We start from the raw sequence: 7,227 nt of genomic DNA, 5'->3' as shown, positions 1-7,227 counted from the left end.
CTTGTTCTTTTGTTATTTGGTAAGTTCAGAAAGCAGAGTTAATTGTCAAAAAGAAGACGACAAAGTATTTAGTCATCGTCTGTCTTTCTGTCTCCCCCTCCCTCCCTCCCTCCCTCCCTCTCTCTCTCTCTCTCTCTCTCTCTCTCTCTCTCCCCTGCCCCTCTCTCTCTCTCTCTCTCTCTCTCTCTCTCTCCCCCTGCCCCTCTCTCTCTCTCTCTCTCTCTCTCTCTCTCTCCCCTGCCCCTCTCTCTCTCTCTCTCTCTCTCTCCCTGCCCCCCTCTCTCTCTCTCTCTCTCTCTCTCTCTCTCTCTCCCCTGCCCCTCTCTCTCTCTCTCTCTCTCTCTTCCCCCCTGCCCCCTCTCTCTCTCTCTCTCTCCCCTGCCCCTCTCTCTCTCCCCTGCCCCTCTCTCTCTCTCTCTCTCCCCTGCCCCCCTCTCTCTCTCTCTCTCTCTCTCTCCCCTGCCCCCCTCTCTCTCTCTCTCCCCTGCCCCCCTCTCTCTCTCTCTCTCCCCTGCCCCCCTCTCTCTCTCTCTCTCCCCTGCCCCTCTCTCTCTCTCTCTCTCTCTCCCCTGCCCCTCTCTCTCTCTCTCTCTCTCTCTCTCCCCTGCCCCCTCTCTCTCTCTCTCTCTCTCTCTCTCCCCTGCCCCTCTCTTTCTCTCTCTCCCCTGCCCCTCTCTTTCTCTCTCTCCCCTGCCCCTCTCTTTCTCTCTCTCCCTGCCCCTCTCTTTCTCTCTCTCCCCTGCCCCTCTCTTTCTCTCTCTCCCTGCCCCTCTCTTTCTCTCTCTCCCCTGCCCCTCTCTTTCTCTCTCTCCCCTGCCCCTCTCTTTCTCTCTCTCCCCTGCCCCTCTCTTTCTCTCTCTCCCCTGCCCCTCTCTTTCTCTCTCTCCCCTGCCCCTCTCTTTCTCTCTCTCCCCTGCCCCTCTCTTTCTCTCTCTCCCCTGCCCCTCTCTTTCTCTCTCTCTCCCCTGCCCCTCTCTTTCTCTCTCTCCCCTGCCCCTCTCTCTCTCTCTCTCCCCTGCCCCTCTCTCTCTCTCTCTCCCCTGCCCCTCTCTCTCTCTCTCCCCTGCCCCTCTCTCTCTCTCTCCCCTGCCCTCTCTCTCTCTCTCTCTTTCTCTCCTGCCCCGCTCTCTCTCTCTCTCTCTCCTGCCCCGCTCTCTCTCTCTCTCTCTCTCCTGCCCCGCTCTCTCTCTCTCTCTCTCTCCTGCCCCGCTCTCTCTCTCTCTCTCTCCTGCCCCGCTCTCTCTCTCTCTCTCCTGCCCCGCTCTCTCTCTCTCTCTCTCTCCTGCCCCGCTCTCTCTCTCTCTCTCTCCTGCCCCGCTCTCTCTCTCTCTCTCTCCTGCCCCGCTCTCTCTCTCTCTCTCTCCTGCCCCGCTCTCTCTCTCTCTCTCTCTCCTGCCCCGCTCTCTCTCTCTCTCTCTCTCTCTCTCTCTCCTGCCCCGCTCTCTCTCTCTCTCCTGCCCCGCTCTCTCTCTCTCTCTCTCCCCCCTGCCCCGCTCTCTCTCTCTCTCTCTTTCCTGCCCCTCTCTCTCTCTCTCTCTCCCCTGCCCCTCTCTCTCTCTCTCCTGCCCCCCCCCTCTCTCTCTCTCTCCCCTGCCCCCCCTCTCTCTCTCTCTCTCTCTCTCCTGCCCCTCTCTCTCTCTCTCCTGCCCCTCTCTCTCTCTCTCTCTCTCTCTCCTGCCCCTCTCTCTCTCTCTCTCTCTCTCAATAGGCCCGAGGACTGGGAGCAGTTTAAAATTCAGCAAAGGAGGTCCAAGGGATTGATTACGATGGGAAAATAGAGTATGAAACTAAGCTAGCGGGGAGCATAACAGAGTGTAAAAGTTTCTATCGGAATGTGAAGAGAAAAACATTGACAAAAACGAATGTAGGCCCTCTAGTGTTGAACAGGGGAATTCACAACAGGGAAGAAAGAAATGACTGAGTGATTAAATTTGTACTTTTCCTTTGTGAAGATTGAAGCAGACATGAAAAATGTGCCCGACCATTGAGAGAAACATATTTTAGTGAGTAGCTGAAGAAAATTAGCATTAGTAGAGAAATTTCTAGCACGAGGGGGCATGGCTTTAAACTAAGGAGGGGTAGTTATAGGACAGATGTCAGGGGTAGGTTCTTTACCCAGAGGGTGGTGAGGGATTGGAATGCCCTGCCTGCTGCAGTTGTAAATGCGCCTAGTTTGGGGGCGTTTAAGAGGACTGTGGACAGGTTTATGGACGATAAGGGATTGGTTTAGGTTAGTGGGTCATTGTTGTTTTTTTTTAACTGGTCGGCGCAACATCGTGGGCCGAAGGGCCTGTTCTGCGCTGTAATGTTCTATGTTCTATGTTAAATAGTTTTGGAGAAATTGATGAGATCGAAGGTGATAAATCTCCAGGTCCTGATAATCTTCATCCCAGAGTACTTAAGGAAGTGGCCCTGGAAATAATAGATCCATTTGTGGTTATTTTCCAAAATTCTTTGGACTCTGGAACAGTTCCAACAGATTGGAGGGTAGCTAATGTAGGCCCACTGTTCAAAAGATGTATAAGATAATGAAGGGGATGGATAGGGTAGAGGTAGAGAGATTCTTCCTGCTCAGAAAGGACAGCGGGACTAGAGGGCACAGCCTCAAGATAAGGGAGGGGGGGCAGTTTAGAACAGAGTTGAGGAGGAACTTCTTCACTCAAAGGGTGGTGAATCTCTGGAATTCTCTGCCCGTTGAGGTGGTGGAGGCTGCCTCGCTAAATATATTTAAGACGTGGGTAGATAGGTTTTTGAGAGGCAAGGGGATTAAGGGTTATGGGGAGAGGACGGGAATGTGAAACTGAGCCACTTCAGATCAGCCGTGATCTTACTGAATGGCGGGCCAGGCTCGAAGGGCTAGATGGCCTACTCCTGCTCCTATTTCTTATGTTTTTATGTTCTAAAAAAGGAGGTAGAGAGATAACGGGTCACTGCAGACCAGTGAGCTATACGTCAATACTGGGGAAATTACTAGAGTTTATTATCAAGGATTTCATAACTCGGCATTTGAAAGGCAATGGTATAATCAGACAAAATCAGTATGGATTTACAAGAGGGAAATGATGCTTGACGAATCTACGGGAATTTTTTGAGCTGTAACTAGTAGAACTGACAATGTTTATTTAGACTTACAGAAGGCTTTTGATAAGGTCTCACATAAGAGACTACTATGTAAAGTTAAAGCACACGGCATTGCAGGTAATGTCTTGAGTTGGATAGAAAGCTGGTTAGCAGCTAGGAAGCAAAGAGTTGGCATAAGTGGGTCCTTTTCTGATTGATAGTCAGTGACTAATGGGTTCTGCAGGGATCTGTGGGAGGGCCCCAACTGTTCACATTATATATTTAATGATTTGGAAGCAGGAACTGAATGTATTATCTCTAAATTTACAGGTGATACGTAGAGTCTCTACAATGGAAAAGGAAGCCATTTGGTCAATTGAGATTACATCAACCTCAATCTCACCCAGGCCCTATTCCTGTAACCCCAAGGGCACTGTAGAACATAGAACATAGAACATTACAGCGCAGAACAGGCCCTTCGGCCCACGATGTTGCACCGACCAGTTTAAAAAAAAACAACAACAATGACCCACTAACCTAAACCAATCCCTTTTCGTCCATAAACCTATCCACAGACCTCTTAAACGCCCCCAAACTAGGCGGAAGCTTTCTGTGCCTGCTGGGTACCACAGGGATTGGGGTGTATTATTGACCCCTTTAACCACATTTTAATTTGATGTTTTAAGTTTCCTATACGTTTTTTGCTTTGGGCAGTTCCCCTACTTTTGGGAGCTGCCCCTTCTAATTTATCCCTGAGTTAATTTGATTTAGTCTATTCAGTTAGCCAAAAAGATTGACTCTCTTTGATCATAAATCTGTGTAATTCACCCTTGAATATATCCAATAGGCCAGCTGACTATTGGCCATGATACTGGGAGAACTGCCCTACCCTGTTTAATAGTGCCATGGACTCTATGTCTGTCGACCAAATTCCAAGGACCCTCTAAGGAGAAATTCTATGTCCACATTAAATGGATCACTTCTTATTTTGAAATTATGCCCCTATCCCCCACCCGAGTTCTGGATTCCCCGGAAGAGAAATTATCCTCCCTGCAACTCCCCTGTCAAGCCCGTTCAGTATTATATGCTTCATGAAGGATCATCGTTCATTCTCCTCGACTCCAGATGTGGGGTGGGATTTTCCTGACCCTCAGCAGTGTGTTTCACGGTGGCATGTTGCTTGTTGCCATTGGAATCTTATGGTCCCACTATAAGATGGGCCCTTTGCCACTGGGAAACTGTGGTGGGGGTGCACTGTCAGTGAGACTATAAGATCCTGCTGGTGTAAACAGCAGCAAGATTTCAGCAGTTGTCTCATCAATACCCTGTACAACTGTAGCAAAACTTCCCCGCGTTCCCCTTGCAATAAGGGTCTACGTTACTAATTACCTGCTGTAACTGCACGCGAATTTTTAGTGATTCATATATCTGGGCACCCAGATCCTTAGGTATGACAGCATTCTGTAGTCCCTCCATTTCAATAATATTCTGCTTTTTAATTCCTGTTATCAAAGCGGACAATATTTTCCCATCTGGTGATTTTTTTTTTGCCCATTCTCTTAATCTATATCCCTTTGCAAACTGTATCCTCCTCACAATTTGCTTTGCTAGCTATCTTTGTACCATCAGCAAATTTCACAGGATCACAGAATACTACAGTGAGACCCTTCGGCCCATTGAGTCTGCACCGATGCAAGAAAGGCCCTAACCTGTCCACCTAATCCCACTCGCCAGCATTTGGCTCCCATCCTTGAATGTGCCAAGTACTCATCCAGGTACTTACTAAAGGATATGAGGCATCCCGCTTCCTCCACCCTCCCAGGCAACGCATTCCAGACCGTCACCACCCTCTAGGTAAAAAGACTTTTCCTCAGATCCCCCCGAAACCTTTCGCCAGTTTGACTGCAATAATTTGTCCCTACATCCAAGTTATTAATATTGTTCATAAATAGTCATGGCTTCAGAACCGATCCCTGTTACACTCCAGTTTTCCAACCTGGAAATGATCAATTTGTCCCGGCTCTCTGTTCCCTGGCAGTTTAAAGTTTCACAACATCAGGTTAAAGTCCAACAGGTTTATTTGGTAATAAAAGCAACTGGCTTTCAGAACGCTGGCTGCCCTTTCGTCAGGTGAACAGCAAGCGCTCTGAAAGCTGGTAGCTTTTGCTACCAAATAAACCTGTTGGACTTTAACCTGGTGTTGTGAGACTTCTTACTGTGCTCACCCCAGTCCAATGCTGGTATCTCCACATCATTCCTGTCAGTTTGTCAATCCTCTATTCATGCTAATATATCAAACCTGTCATCTTGAACTATTAAACCTTTTTTGTTCAAACAGCTTTTGGAAATCCAAATACACTACATTGAAATACAGAATTCCTATAGGACAGAAGGAGGCCATTCGGCCCATCAAGACTGCTACTGGTTCCCTTTTATCCATCCTGCTTGTTACATCCTCAAAACTAAATTTGTCAAACGTGATTTCCCTTTCGCAAACTATCTTGACTCGGCCTGATCGTACTGTGACTATTCTAAATGTGTTGCTATTACTTCCTTAAGATTGGATTCTAGCTTTTTCCCAATGACAGATGTTAGACTAATTGGCTTATAGTTTCCTGTTTCTTGTCGTCATGAACAGTGATGTTGATTTTTCCCATCACTGGGACCATTCCAGGATCTAAGGAACTTTGGAAGATTACAATCACTACCTCTGCAACCTCTTCCTTTAAACTGCGGACCATCAGGTCTAGAAAATTGTCAACCTTTATCATAGAATTCGTACAGTGCAGAAGGAGGTCATTCTGCCAACTGAATCTGCACCACCTCTAAGGCACAGCATCCCATTCTGGCCCAATCCCCAATAGCCCATGTATTTACCCCACTAATCCCCCTAATCTATGCATCTCAGGACATCAAGGGACAATTTAGCATGGTCAACCACCTAGTCTGCACATTTTTGGACTATAGGCGGAAACTGGAGGACCTGAAGGAAACCCACACAGACATGGGGAGAACATGCAAACTCCACACAGACAGTGACCCAAGACTGCAGTTGAACTCATACCCCTGGTGCTGTGAGGCAGCAGTACTAATCACTGTGCTAACCCAAATTAGTCCCATTAATTATTCCAGTACTTTTTTGCTGGTAATCATGACTGTTTTGAGCTCCTTGATGCCTTTCAAGTTTCTTTTTGTGTCTTCTGTGAATATAGATACGAAACATATCTTCAATGACATTTCTTTATTTCCCATTATTAATTCTTAAGTCTCATCCTCTAAGGAAATAACACTTATTTTACCTCCCTTTTTATATACACACAGAAGCTTTTCCTATCTAGACCATAGAACATAGAACATTACAGCTCAGTACAGGCCCTTCAGCCCTCGATATTGCGCCGACCAGTGGAACCAATCTAATGACCCTCTAACCTAAACTATTCCAATGTTATCCATATGCCTATCCAATGACCATTTGAATGCCCTTAAAGTTGGCGAGCTCACAACTGCTGCAGGCAGAGCATTCCACGACCTTACTACCCTCTGAGTAAAGAACCTACCTCTGACATTCGTCCTATAATTACCACCCCTTAATGTAAAGCTATGTCCCCTCGTGTTAGCCATCACCATCCGAGGAAAAAGGCTCTCACTATCCACCCTATCTAATCCTCTGATCATCTTGTATGCCTCAATTAAGTCACCTCTTAACCTTCTCTCTAATGAAAACAACCTCAAGTCCCTCAGCCTTTCCTCATAAGACCTTCCCACCATACCAGGCAACATCCTGGTAAACCTCCTCTGCACCCTTTCCAATGCTTCCACATCTTTCTTATAATGTGGCGACCAGAACTGTACGCAATACTCCAAGTGCGGCCGCACCAGAATTTTGTACAGCTGCAACATTTGTTGCAATCATCTGCTTTTATTTTTCTTTCTAGTTTTCTTTCATACCCTAATTTCTCCCTCATCATTTTTTAAAAAGTTATATTTTCCTCATTTCGAACATTTTCCCAATCCTTTGGCCAACTACTAATCTCTGCTGCACTGGACCTCTTTTCATTCAATTTGATACCATCCTTCACTTGATTAGTTGGCCACAGATGATGCATCATTTGCATAGTGTCTTTCATTCACAGTGGAGTATATAGAAAAGACTCATAGAAACCCTAC

This window comes from Carcharhinus amblyrhynchos, chromosome 5 (assembly GCF_965287045.1).
Source record: "Carcharhinus amblyrhynchos chromosome 5, sCarAmb.v2.hapA, whole genome shotgun sequence".
NCBI lineage: Eukaryota > Metazoa > Chordata > Chondrichthyes > Carcharhiniformes > Carcharhinidae > Carcharhinus > Carcharhinus amblyrhynchos.
Note: the sequence above shows the minus strand (reverse complement) of the source record.